Raw genomic sequence first — 13,999 nt, forward strand, 5'->3', positions numbered from 1 at the left:
TGGTACCCCTTATACTTCTTTGTTTACCTCTGGTATTTTCAATCATTCTAACCTTTTTTAGCCCCTCTCAGCCTCCTTGAGCACATGTGCGCATCCTGAACCCACGAATGAACTTCCTTTTTGCTTCGACAGTTTACCTTGTCCCCTTGATGATCTTTCTCTCTTATTTGAACGCATGAGCACACCTTGAAGGCCTCTTGTCAGCCTTGATCTCCCTTCATGCTCTGAAAATGCACCCTCCATTTTTTGATTCATATTAATTGCTTATAAAAATAACAATGTCCCATCTTTAATAGGCTTATACTCTCAGATACATTTGCTATCTTTCGAATATGATCTTCTAAGTTATTTCATGTGATAGATAAAAGATTTTGTAAAGCTAATCTTTGTTGCCATGAATGTGCTTCCACAAATAAGTATTCCACCTACTAGTCTCATTACTCTCTCATCATTTGTTGGAATGATGCCTCACGCTACCCGTCGATTAGCCTCAAAAGAATCTTCAGAAGCATGCACTAAAGAAGCAATGGAATTTACAAAGCCCACCATTCCTATTCTTACAGATACACTGTGTTTCTTACACAAATCTATCGAGGTCACGTGGAAAGATATTAAAGACACATTCATGCAAAAGAAGTTCCCTAAAGATTTGGAAGATAAGGAAGTATACATCAACATTAAATGGTCTAGGATACACATGATTTCATGCAAGTTCCTAGTCATACCTTATGTAGATGTAATTGAATTGATTATATTACACATGCATGATTCATATCTGGTGCTTCATAGTGAAAGTGGTGGTTAACATGCCACCTACTATGGAGAGGACATGAAAACTTATTACAAAATGTTGAAGGCCACAAAGTATGCCAACAACAACTTCTACACTAGATGGGTCGATCTTGATACAAGTGACATCATCAAGTCTTGGTGTCGAGAGCTTGCCAAATTCTGACACCACCTGAGTTTAGTTTACCCGACTAGGATTCTCAAGGAGATGTACCAGTACCTTGTTTCCATGTGTTGTAGGTTTCATGGGTAGAATAAAGTTGAAGTATTTGAAGAGAATTGGATATTTATGCTTAAGATAGATGTTACCCATGGAAAAATATTCAATTGGGAAGATATACTTTCTTTTGAGTTGTAGGGTCATGTTGGGAATACTAAAGCATCTCTAAGGTCAAACCAAGCATGAGAGTTTTCTATTTCATCATTTCTATTAGATGGGAACTATGCACGATATGCATTCCCATGGATGTATTGGAACTAGACCCCACAGGATCAGTTTCTAGTTTACTTCCATTGCAAGGTGTTGTCAGATTTGAGTTTAAGAGGGGCATATGACAGATTACCAGAGCATTTCTTCATAGACATATTTCATATGATATATGAGATTAATCCTCCTTGCATGAGAAACTAGGTGAAGGAGTCAATACATGATGTCGTGGATTGGTTTGCTGTAACGCCATAAGGTACATATATAAGATGCTTTGGATGTCATGTTTCTCCTCATATTATGATGCAATATGTAACTAACAAGGTGGTCTTACAAGAAGTTGCTTTTCAGTTGAATAAAGGGTTATCAAGACTTATTCATAAAAGGAAGAAGGCCCCTTGGCCCACTTACCCTTTGAGGATCATAATGTATGAGTTGAAAACCCACAAAGCGACAAATGCATAAATACAAGAGCTAGACCTCTTGCACTTTGCAGTGAAGGAATTTCATGGGTGTGACTCCCACAGAGTGTGCACACAACATTGTGACGGTATTGGTTTTTCTTGGGGGTATACGTCAATAACTACTGGAGAAGATGAAAAGGTGAAGAACTAGTAAAATGCACTAAGAAAGACACCTAGGAATTGAAATTGGTTTCCCCCAAGTTCCACCAGCTTAAGATGTATAGGTATAGGAGGCACCACAAGTAAATGCTCAAGTAAGGAGTGTATCTCCCTGGAAAAGGATCAAGCATGATCCAATGACAGAAAGTAGCAGGAAATGGAAAGTTGATCCATTGAATAAGGGAGATATTGAAGCTAAACAGGAAAAGAGAGAATTAAAGTCAAATATGCAACAGGAAGAAGAGGAGAAGAGGAAGCAAGATGAATTTCATAGAAAGAAACATGAAGAAGGATGACAAAGGTAGTCACATGAGGAGGAAGCAACATAGAGGCTGGAAGAAGAACAAATGAGACATGAAATATAAGAATAATTGGAGGAAGATTGATTCAGGTGGATATTGGTGGCCACCCACCTATTCCATTTGGACCCCCACCATTGTTTCTTTCATTTTTTCAGTTTCCTTAATTGTAGCATAGTTTACTATTTTCGACAGTTTTTTGGGTCCCGAACTTTCGAAGTTGTTTTGAGGCCCTAAACGACATTTTTTTGGAAAATCATCAATGGAGAATATGGGCTTTTAACTTGATATTTTCTATCAGCAATTATATTCTTCGGATAGATATTTCTAACGGGGTATCGTGTGCATCAAATGGAGATCATATGCCAAAGTTACAACTCCGAGAAGTTGATGTACCCATTTACCCCAACGGGGCCCATATTTTGGTGTTTCATCACCTAGGGTTAGGTTTTTGTATTTTTTTGGGTTTTCCATTATTTCTGAATAATAAAGAGGCCATCAAGCCTCATTGTAACATAGTTCAAAGGCATGTAGATGCCACATCTCTTCTCAGAGATAAGCTACCATCGACTGAGCTAGCTTATTTCCATTATGTATGTAAGCATATTTCAGTTCTATGATATTAATGAAATTAAGTTTTATTTCTACTGCCTCTCTGTGTTTATGGTTATATCTGTAATTTTTTGTGTTCCGGTATAAATTTGGATGAGTGGTATCAAAGTGGTCTGCTCCTTCTCGATCCTTCTTTGCATGTCCCCAATGAAGTCGGCGTATAGGGAGTTAGGGTTCGATCTAGTTGAACCTTTACAAGATCAGCCTCGCAAACCCCCATGACTGCCCATGGGGGAAGAAAAGAAAGATGAGGGAGCATGAGATCCTATCAAAATATTGCTTGAGGAGGCCCTCAAGAAACAAAGAAACACGATGATGGATAACTTTGTCCAAATCCTTCAATGTTTACCCATGGGTGGCGCATCCACATCCAACAGCCACTCTTGAGGCGCCACCCCTTTTAAGGTACAAGAAAACTTTGATATTCCCTTATTTTAGGGCCAAATAGATGTAGACATCATAGGTAAATGGTTAAATTTGCTAAAAGGATATTTTTCTCTTCATGATTTTTCCAGCTGGAAAAATATTACTTTTGCTCTTCTCAAAGTTACCCGCCACCTAAAGGACTGGTGGGAAACCTACTCTGAGCAGAAGGATGAAAGTAAGCCCTCACTATTTTCAGCTGTACCCACTTGGAATTCATTCTGGGATTCCATCAAGGAGCAGTACTACTCTGTCGAGAGCTATGAGGATAAATACATAAATTGGACCACGTTGCGGTAGGGAAGGGACCAAGACATGCCAGAGTTTGCCAATTTTTTCCATACCCTTCACACAAAGTTGGGTATCAAGAATTCTAAGAAACATTTGGTACTCAAGTACCAAGACTACCTACACAGTTACATTCATGATGAGATGGAGTTCCTAGACATCTCCTTGCTATGGTGTACCGATACACTATCAAGAATAAGGAGAAGCTTAAGCAGAAAAAGTGAGAATTTGGATCTACGAATCTGCAGCAAGGGAGAGGTGCCCCCAAACCATAGAAAAATGACAAAGCCAAGGTAGGGCAGCCCAAGATAGCCTGCCAAAGCTGCAAGAAAAGAATAAGACTGCGAAGCCGAAGAAGGACAGGGGATAATGGTGTGAGTACTTGTTGTAGCGGCTACAACCACACTCCAAAATTTTTCCTTAGCTTCGTTTTGGAGCCTCCCTACCAACCATCCTTAGCAACATGTATTGCACTATCAAGTACATGAGCTTCATTGATTTCCTAGCAGCTTGCCAACCTGTGCATGATAGTTTGCTTCACTCCCCTCATAGGCTGCTACTCCGAACTTGGTCCAGCTGCTAGTTGAGCAGCTCCCTCAGGAAATTGCGAAATTCTAGACGGGAACCAGTCTTCCCTCCAGAAATTGTGTTAATCTGACTAGCAGCCTACTGGGCTTAGAAACTGTGCAATCCTGTCAAAAACCTTCCTAGTGAAAATTGCGCAATCTGGCCCAGCAGGATAGCTTAGCCTAAAAATTGCGCAATTCTGGGTAGCAGTTAGCTGCTCCTCCCAGAAATTGCGCAATCTCTCTAGATAGGTAGCCCAACTTCCTCCTAGGAAATTGTGCAAAAATTCCCCTCAGTTAAGCAGGCTGTTGCATGTGCCCTCAGGTTGACTGGTTCCACCTGGGACTGAGAAAACTTGACTTGCATGCAAGGCTTCTTTTTCCCAAAATAGAAAAAAGAAACATGCAAAAAGAATCCCTAGATTTTAGGGAGCTATTTTTAGCAGTTGGAGGTTACATGCAAAGATCGTTTTAAAAGCTTTCCTCCAAGTGTCGCCTTTCCCTAGATTTGTGGTATGCGTGTCATGAGCCTCAAACTTATTTATTCAACACTTCGAAGCTCATTCTTCACATCGATCATGGAGCTATGATATCCCACAACACATCCAGGAGTCTTCGACACATCCAGCTCAACTATTTCCATGTAAATTCGCTTTACTTCTCTTTTGCAACATTTTTGTCGATTTTTGTGTTTTGGCTTATGTGAGTGTTTTTTTCTTGATTTCTATGAATGCTTGCTATCTTTTGCATGCATATTAGCTTGTACAAGCACTGTTTTAGTTTTCGATAGCATCTCACTGTTGTCCATGCATGACACTATTTTGCATGAACAGTCGCCGATTCGGCGACTTGTTTCACACACATACATGTTGTTCCATTTTCTGAATCTTGTGTTCACTGTTTGTATGCATGATAATTCACTCTTGCTTACACTTAGTATCACCATGCATTCACATCTTCATTTGCTTTCAGTTTCCCGTCGGCGGGTCTGGGCAACCTTGGCCTGGACTCTGCCTCACCAAGACAACATTGTGCAATTCTGAGAGGGAAGGCTTTGCCTTCCTCCCAAAAAATGAACATTTATGGCCAGCGACTATCCTCCAGTCTTTCCTTGTGCAATTCTGAGAGGCAATGACTGCTGGCTCAGAAAATTACGCAATTGCCAGCTGAAATTGCACATTACGCAATCCCAGCACCCAACAGGCCAGTCTGGATTGCACATTGCACAATTCCAGTAGTCAACTAGCCTCCCAATAGTCTCGAATGCCTTTTGCGTAGCTCAACAGTTAGTCTCCCAACCTCCTAGTGAAAATTGTACAATCCTTGCTAGTTAATCCCCAGGTATGTTGCATGTCGTTCTTCAAGTATGCTTTGGTTTTAGCTAATAGATTTCTTACCATGCATGTCGCCATGTCTCCATATATAGCAGGTGTTCATCCATCTCTCAGCAATTCAGGATCAATGGCCTCCAAGAGAGCATGATCAAAGGACACTGACAAAAGCACAACTCGAGCAGTAGTTGAGTGAGTGCCTTCGAGTTTTTTTTATCTATGAAGACACAAAGCTGATCGTAGACAAGGACATCAAGCTAAAGTGGCAAGAGGTCAATGATGCATTCTCAAGAACATTTGGGGAATACCTCGAAGACCGCCAAGTCTATGTGAACATTCACAAGTCCGTCTTGTATCGGATTGCATTCAAGTATCCTGCATTCCCATGCGCAGAAATGATACATTGGACCGTCTCACACAGTGATCCCAAGATGTCGACATTGAGCAGTTTCAGCAGGACAAATATTGCGACCTTCAGGGCATAGAATTATTAGAATATGTATAATTTTTCGAAGCCAGTGATCACCATGGAGACACCCTTCTGCATACCCAGCAGGAATGCCAACTCGAGGGATATCTTGAAGAACTGGGTGAAGGAGCTAGGAAAATTTAGCATGACACGTAAATATATTTACAAGATGAGGATACTACATAAGGCATATCAATACTTGGTCATCTTTGCATGTCGCTTGTATGGCTAAGAGAGCACAGAGACCTTCTCGCACAGCTGGGTGATCGTGTTGGACTAACTGGCCAGTGAAGGAAAAGCATGCAATTGGTCTGACATGTTGGCTCATAGGCTAAAGGAATAGGTAACAGGAGCTTGACAGCCACCCAAAGGTCGACAACTAGAAATCTACATGTCTGCTTACATCTTCGATGCAATCTGTGCCCGTTAGGAGTTCGCAGGCTTGAAGTGGGCATGGACATCAGTGGAAACCTCTGTCAATACTTATTGTAAACTGTTTTTTGAATGCAACTTTAGAGGAGTTATCACACAACTGTCAGATCATTTTTTCACCCCGGTGTACAAGATGATATTTGATCATGATCCACCTTGCATGTCAAAGGAAAACAATGGAGGCACTAATCGACATAGTAGATTGGTATGCCTCACCATTCGACACCTTCATACAGATGTACAACATAGAGAAGCCTCCACATGTTTTGCTGAAGTTTGCCATGGACAAGCTCGTCATGCAAGAAGTATCATACCACATCTCAGCAGGACTGTCAGCTAGGCTGCACCAGAAGAAGAAGGCACCTTGGCCCACTCTTTCGTTGTGGATTGGGTTGTACGAGATACAGAACCTCAAGCATGCAGATGTCGAAACAGAGGAGATCAAGAAATATCCTTTCGATGTCCGAAGCTTCAATCCGTATGACCCGCATTGTATTGTGAAAGATCATTGTGTGAGAGTACAGTTTCAGTGGATACACGGGGCATGTAATTGGGTGGAGGAAGACCCATGGAGATATTGTTACAACTTCTCTAGGCCCAATGAACTGGTCGACATCACTATGGAATGGTTAGCGAAGCAACATCTAGGAGAGAACCACCAACAGTAGCAGCAGAGGTAAACATATTGTTTTTCAATTACAATTTATTTCTCAATATATTTACAACACATAGATGAATTTAAGAGAGAGGCAAAATATGGAGGAAATGAGCAACTCTCAGGTGAGCCGAGCTCAACCTGAAGAGTGCCTGCATAGAACTTCATATCATTCACCAAATAATTTGTACATAAATAAGATTAGAAATATGTTGAGGAAATTGAACAAATTCCTCAAAATAGGATCTAATCTACCTAATCACAACCAATAGCTAATAATAAAATAATCTGTAGAATTCTACATTTCTCCATTATTCCAAGTATCCCCCTTAATGGAGAAATTCACCCATAGTCATGTTTTTCCTTCCTTTTAGTGTGAGATGATAAAACACCATAAACCTTGTGATCTAGTTTGTCCTCATCACAATATGGTTCGCCTTGATCGCCAGTAGTTGATAACACTTTAGAGGGTGCAAGCTTGGTAGGAGCATTTTTCCTGCTTTCAGTGTCCAACATTTGAGCACCAAATTCTTTGTGCCCATAGATAATTTTATTTGCTTCCATTTGCTCCTTGTGAGTCACCTCATGAGGGCTCATTCCCATGATTGTTGAGGATGTGTAATATGAACTGCTTTGTCCTCCATAGGTTACTTTGGAGCTTTGAGATGATGATTGTCTTAAATAAGAATTGTTAGCTTGCTTGAACACATCTTGGTTTCATTTATGCTTCTATTGTGTTTTGATTCTTGTATTGCCTTGGTCATCATCTGTATTTTCAATAGTATGTTCCTTAGACCTTTCCTCATGATTAACTAGTAGCTCTTCAATTGTAACATCCTGTGGAGTAGACTGGAACTCATGATACTTATGGCCATCAATAAAATTGTTTTGTTTACCATAGAATTCTTCCGGCTAAAAAATGCCACCGGAATAAAAACTGTTTCCGAATGACATCATGAAAAAATGATCATCAAAAGGGTCATAGTCAAAAAGGTCTAAGAATATAGACATATCGTTTGTGCATCACTTTACCTCTGCGACATAAGAAAATATGCAACAAACAAGGCACTTGGAGGTCTAACTACCCTCCCACACCAAGCTGTGATACCAAGATAAATTTAAAAGAGACACAAAATATGGAGGAAATGATCAACTAAGAGTGTACATGACTTCATATCATTCATCAAATAATTTGTACATAAATAAGATTAGAAATTCATTGAGGAAATTAAACAAATTCCTCAAAAATATGATCTAATCTGACTAATCACAACCAATAACTAATAATAAAATAATCTAAAAAATTCTCCATTAGTCACATTTTTATAATATATTCTATTAATTTAAAAAACTTGCTTATTTCACTACCACTACCATATAAAGATGTTACAAGAATTTGACCAAAAAAACACCCATTTAATTTGTAAAGATGTTACAAGAATTTGACCAAAAAAACACCCATTTAATTTGTACAACTATATTTATGTCTACTGTTTAATACTTTTCCAGTAAACCATATTATTATGCAGACCTCTTTTTTTTATCACTTGGAAACTTGTTATCTTGTTGTTTAAACAAGGATATGCAATAATAGCTGATTAATCCATTAACCCGATGAGAATCAAAGTGAAACCCAAATTGTCAGGCTTCAATACAGGAAATACATAAATATGTTTCAAATTGTCAGGCTTACTGTTTTTAACGCTCCATACTGAATGAATCAAATCCTATTATAATGCGATTAATCATCCCTTCGTTCTTGAAGATGATGTAGACGTATCGAAAAGCCTTTAGTCAAGTGAGAAACAGGAAAGTAGGAGATCTTATCATCCTCCAGTGCCTCCCATCTGCAAACATTAGGTACACGTAAAACACAATTTTAGCGCAGTCAACGAATATGACACTGTGTACATGCAGAGCGTAAATAAGTTCATAAACCATTTTGCCACACTATTTTGTATTGTTTTCTTTTCTTTTCTCCTGGAGGATGATATTAATTAGGAGGATGACATTATTTCTTTTACCTGAATTTGGTGACGAAGTTATGAAGAAAGAGCGCCAGCTCAAGTTTTGCCAGATGCATTCCTGGACAGAGCCTGCCACACCCTCCAAAAGGTATAAAAGAGGGTTCTTTGAGAGCTCCTGCAATATAAAGTCCCAAAGATTACTAACAGAATTAGACAGAGAAAGATTAGTAAGAGATTTGGGTTTCCACAAAACATGAAGTGAGCGATTTCATGCTAATTATTACATTATTTTCGTGTTGCCATCATCTAACAAATACATACACGATCAGTCATCTATAATTATTTTTTATCAAAGTTTAGGGTAACTACTCATCATTTTACTCTTTTCAGTTTAAAGGGCCCCAAAAAAACCCTAAAACAATATAAATTTCCGAATTTAGGCTTTGTGATATGTAAAGTAGTTTCAATATTTATGATATTAGATTTAGGACTTCCATTTTTTAGAATTTCCAAATTTAAAACTTGCTATTACGAATGAACTGCACCACCAATTCCTAAATCTAATGTGATAAATCCTGAATCTAGTTTACATCCAACAACACAAATAGGTAAAAGCTACTATAGAATTTTAAATGATCTACAATTCATTTATGTATATAAATATATGTTACAAAATTTGTAATTAAAAAGATAAAATAATGCTATTAGCATATTACCGGAGTTTATCTAGATTGCTGATTTTGTCATCCCTGAGCTTATTTAGATTACATGGCCATGTCCCTCTCATTGCCTAATATGCTTTATCTAAATTGCTTTTTCACCAAATATTCGACAATCAGACTTACATAACCATAACCATGTCCATCTGATTGCCTAATATTCAGCAAATCCGCGAATCAGCCCGTTAAGGATGCCCGCCGGTCACCAAACAGAAATCGTTTGGTTGGTCAACAAAGCATTAATTAATTAATTAATTAATTACATACACATTCAGTGAATTTCATTGACTGGTAGTCATCCCAAGTGAGCTTTTGGTTTCTTGGATTCCCCTTTCTCTTTAACAGAGCGTCGTGCTCCTCCTGTGTGGTGCATATTCCATCATCAGTGTAGTCCAGTGTTAATGTATCAATACCAAGATATGAAATGCTTTTATTTAGAATAGAGATTTGCAGCATGTACCTACACACTGAGTACACACCTTCAGTTCGTGAAGTGCCTGGGACAGTCCGTGAGAAATTTGATAGAAAATACCATCGCTGAGGCTGAGGTCTCGTGACCAGCGAAGAGCAGGAATAGTACTAAATCTGCTATAACCTCTTCTGAATGCAAGTCTTCTTTCAAGAGTTCTCCTCACAAATCATTATGGACAGCTTCATCTGGATGCTGCCTTCTATGCTTTATACCCTCATTAATCTTTTTAATCAGAAACTCTCTGCCCTGCAGCGATGCTAGTCCTTACTCATCCCGTAAGAACCAATCAAATTAGTAATCAGTAAAATAAAGGAGAAAAGCATTGCGGCTCTTGCGCACCTTAATTCTTCTGGCGTACGAGGTACCCGGGATTCTAATGGGAACGGCAAGGAAAGCTTTAGAAAAAACGGCGAATGCCTTACCGATCTCTTCCGTCTCCTTGGACGGAGATACGTCCAGCAATTGTTTTGCCATCAAATTCAGAACAAGCTGTTACAGATACCACATGTGATCAGACAAATCCACCAACCTAAACGGAAAACACTTAGTTCACCACCATACATATCACATGTGATAAGACAAATCGACCAATCTAAAAGGAAAACAATTAGTTCACCACCATTCTGATGATACCAGTATTAGAAGGCAGGTTTCGTAGTTCAATTTTGTTTGATTTCGATAAATGTTTAATAAAATCCATAAGGAAGGCTTAAATAATGCTAAAAGTTAATGAATTGAATTGAAGAATTTTAATGAAGTGCATGACACTAAAATAGTGTAAGCTGTCCTTTCGTCTAACTAACAAAACATCATACAATTAAGTTTCTTTCCATAATACATCATACAATTAAGTTTCTTTTCATGATAGTGTTTTTGGGTGTGAATTATGGTTAAAGAATTTAATTTCGTAAAGTTTTCTTTCCACGAATAACTAACCGATTGTCTACTTTCAGGTCTTCCAACCGACTACAAATGTCTTTATAGGCAAGATACTCAGTGATAAAGTGCCATTAGGTTTTAACTGCTTATTCCTAAAAAAAATACAAATTTTTTCTTCCCACTCTTCTTTAAAAACTACTCAACTTCTTGTGTTCTTATAAGCATAAGCAAAACACTCCATAATAAAATGCCACTAAATTTCAACAGCTCCTTCCTCACCCAAAAAACACAAATTCTTTCTTCCCATTCTTCATTGAAAACTACCCAACTACCCATTTAACATATAAGATAATGAGATCCCATCCTTAATTTTACTATTAACTGTGCTATTAAGATATTAACCTGTCCCTCGAGTCACTCAGCTAGGTCTTTAAAGAATTTTTAATTAATGCATAGCTTTTCTGAAATATAAAGATTTTTGGAATGGGTATCCCTCTTGGCTTGCCACTGTACGAAGGTGGTGTACATAAGGTTCTGTATGTCCTCCATGAAGTGCACACGCAGCTTCTCGAACCCCAGGAGATTTACGGACGTTCCGTGGAGCTTCTTCTGGAGATCTCCGTGCACCGAAAGCAAAGCGAATTTGCCGATGAGATTTCGAAAAGGTCTCGGATAATTGGATTCAAACAGCCTGCCTTCATTTTTCAGAACATGTTTGTTGAATTCTGGATCCACAGACACAATCATTCGAGATCTTCCGAACAAATTTGATCTGAATATCTCGCCATTCCTGCGTAATTCGCCTTCACATCTTGTATTTGATATTTGATCAAATTCACATCTTGTATTTGATATTTGATATAATTCACATCTTGTATTTGATATTTGATAAAATACGCGCCAATGTTAAAATTAACACAGTACCTCAGCTCTAGATGTTGAACGTTAAAATTTACACAGTACCTTAGCTCTCGATCTTGAATGAATTGGCGTGGTCGTGAACCCGAATTAATCGCTCGAATGAAGCCCAAGGATTCTCCAATCAATGGCCACCCTCAGGAACCGGGAAGCAAATTGTAGCCTCGAGTGTCCACTATTCTGTAGAGCTGAAGCAGAATCATCGCCAGAACGAAACAGACGAAGCCCACCAGCCATGAATACGTAACACTAGTCCCCGCCATGATCCCCAATTCAATGCTTTCCTAGGAGCGCAACTATCCCCAATCTCTTACTAATTTGAATGCTTATCAATCAATCTATGCTACGCCTCGATTATCCCTGGCTTAAATTGGTCCCGACTGGCCCCTACGATTCCACTTCCGATTCCAATTTTTTTTGTCCACTTCCGATGCCCAGCTGCTTTCATTGGATTCTCTTTTTTGTTGTGTCAGCCGGATAATTCATAAACAGTACACCTTCACGTCACTGAATTGCCTTGTGATCTTGATGCCAGTTTGAGTAAGTACATGTTGCATGGTCTTGAAGTCAGTTTGAGTAAGTACATGTTGCATGGTCTTGATACCAGTTTGAGTAATGTTATATGGTGTTAGTGGTTGAGATATTAATTTCGCTCTTTCTAGAGTTTTGATGTTTAGAATCAATTTGCAGTAGTCTCACTGGTCTTGTTAGTTCACTGTCATTATATTTAATTTTATTGTTTATGGTCTCTGGGATTATAATCAGTTTAAATTTAGATAAATCCATTTAAATTTATTGTTGATACTTCTTATATAATCTATATAACTATCTATAAGATAGTAACTTGTCATTAAAAGTGAGAGACCAAAGAATTTGACAGAAAAATTGTCACAACAACTTATTTTTAAAATCTGTGAAGAAAGAGAAGTGAGTCACTTTCAGGTTGTGAAAAAAGCCCAATCAATCACTTCTCCACTATTAGAAAATAGAGAGAAAGCAAAGAGATCCATTAAACACAACACTAAACACAGTATGTCTTATTGATCTCACGGACATTACATATATATATGAATACATGATCTTTTTACATCCCAGAATAGTGGATTTAGATTACTAAAAATAGTTAGTGCACCTATAACCTAGGAACTCACATAATACAACTCATGACAACTTGGAAGACATTGAAGCATTACATCCAACACCCTCCCTTAACTCTTACAAGTAGAAAATATAAAAAAACTCATATTATAACAATAAATAAATCTTTTTCAGATTTGTTTGATATGGACATCATTAGCACCCACATCCACTTAGGAATCTTGCAAACACCGCTCTTTCACCACCACATCTTCGAGTTGTCACTTGACCTCCATTTAAAACGTAACCCCCTCTGACCATCCTTGATGAGCTTTGCAGAATTTATGCTTGTCAACCTCTCGAGCCCAACGGGTGAGTGTCGATAATGAACTATCATATGGAACTGCCACCATCCATGAATCCACGGCCCTTCGCAGCCTTCATCAGTTATCTAGGATAGCATTCTGGATACTTCATGTCTTTAGCAGACAATTATACAACATGCTCCCAGAGCACGACGGGTCACACCATCTTGACCTTATTAAGAACTACTTGACTAATGCTCCCGGAGCACCAGGATTCACATTAATCTGTTGAATAATTGGCCTGTTATTTGTGGTTCTGCATCATTTGATTTTTACAAACAATTTTTTTTTTTTAAACATACCAACTAATCATCAACTTTATTTCACATACCATAAAAACTTTTTCACCACAAAAAAATTTACCATAAAAAAACTTTAATCTTTAATTCCTTATGTCTCCTTAAATCATGCACACATTAGTGTTCACTTACGAATTGGATTCCTTTAATAAAATCAAACCTTTAAAGTCAACAAATGCACAACAAAGTGAATACAATATTTAGTTATTCCATTCACTCTCAGGCCCACTACAATTTATCCCCTCCAACGAGACCAAACCTCCATCTAAATGAATTTTCCATTATTGACTCCTGAGATATTCTCCACGCGTCATTCAGCTCATTGAAGAACGATTTCAACATTTGCTATCACTGCTGTCCAGATTTACACGTTGAAGAATTCACAGCAC

General features: G+C 38.3%; 1 pseudogene across 1 annotated transcript; it reads right to left on the minus strand.

Annotated features, from left to right (window-relative positions):
• Window positions 1-11,138: 11,138 nt before the first annotated feature.
• Window positions 11,139-12,577, minus strand: LOC149229620 (cytochrome P450 720B2-like; annotated as a pseudogene). The gene is made up of 2 exons (XR_016247947.1): window positions 11,915-12,577; window positions 11,139-11,741 (listed from the first exon to the last, which is right to left on the minus strand). The product of XR_016247947.1 is annotated as a cytochrome P450 720B2-like (transcript).
• Window positions 12,578-13,999: the final 1,422 nt, after the last annotated feature.

The sequence above is a fragment of the Pinus tabuliformis genome, chromosome J, assembly GCF_031772625.1.
Source record: "Pinus tabuliformis cultivar Carrire ecotype Pingquan chromosome J, CPIR1, whole genome shotgun sequence".
Lineage (NCBI taxonomy): Eukaryota > Viridiplantae > Streptophyta > Pinopsida > Pinales > Pinaceae > Pinus > Pinus tabuliformis.